The following is a 966-nucleotide window of genomic DNA, read 5'->3' as shown; positions in this document are numbered from 1 at the left end:
GAGTATCATCCTGAGTGAGGTAACCCAATCACAAAAGAACACACATGATATGTACTCTCTGATAAGTGATTATTAGATCAGAAGTTCAGAATACAGGAAGAACAACCCACAAACCACAAGAAACTCAAGAAGAAGGAAGACCAAAATGGGGACATTTCATTCCTTCTTAAAAGGGGGAACAAAATACCCACAGAAGGAGTTGCAGAGACTAACAATGGAGCAGAGACTGAAGGAAGGACAAGCCAGCCTAATATAGCTGTCTCCTGAGAGGCTCTGACAGCACTTGACTAATACAGAAGTAGAGGCTCACAACCATCCATTGAACTGAGTACAGGGCCTCCAATGAAGGAGTTAGAGAAAGGACCAAAGGAGCTGAAGGTTTTGCAGCCCCTTAGGATGAACGACAATATGAATTAACTAGTACCCTCAGAGCTCCCAGGAACTCAACCACCAACTAAGGACTATACATGGTGGGACTGATTGCTCTGGCAGCATGTGTATAGTAGAGGAATGCAAAGTGGATCATCAATGGGAGGAGAGGCCCTTGGCCCTGTGAAGGTTCTGTGCCCCAGTGTAGGGGAATGCCAGGGCCATTAAGTGGGAAAGGGTGGGGTGGCAAGCATGGGGAGGGGGAAGGCAACAGGGATTTGTTCTTGTTGTTTTTGTTTGTTTGTTTGTTTGTTTGTTTGTTGGAGGGGAAACTGGGAAAGGAGAAATCATATGACATGTAAATAAAGAAAATATCTAATAAAAAATATGGAAACAAAAAGAAAAAAAAGTCTTTATGCATAAGCATGAGCTGAACAAGGAAGACAATAGGCATGCCAAAGGGAATGGGAGGGGGAGGGGGACATAAAGCCTCAACCCCACACATTTTTACTTAGATGTAAAAATCTAGGCCGGGCGGTGGTGGCGCTCGCCTTTAATCCCAGCACTTGGGAGGCAGAGGCAGGTGGATTTCTGAGT

Source organism: Mastomys coucha, unplaced genomic scaffold (assembly GCF_008632895.1).
Source record: "Mastomys coucha isolate ucsf_1 unplaced genomic scaffold, UCSF_Mcou_1 pScaffold1, whole genome shotgun sequence".
Classification (NCBI taxonomy): domain Eukaryota; kingdom Metazoa; phylum Chordata; class Mammalia; order Rodentia; family Muridae; genus Mastomys; species Mastomys coucha.
Note: the sequence above shows the minus strand (reverse complement) of the source record.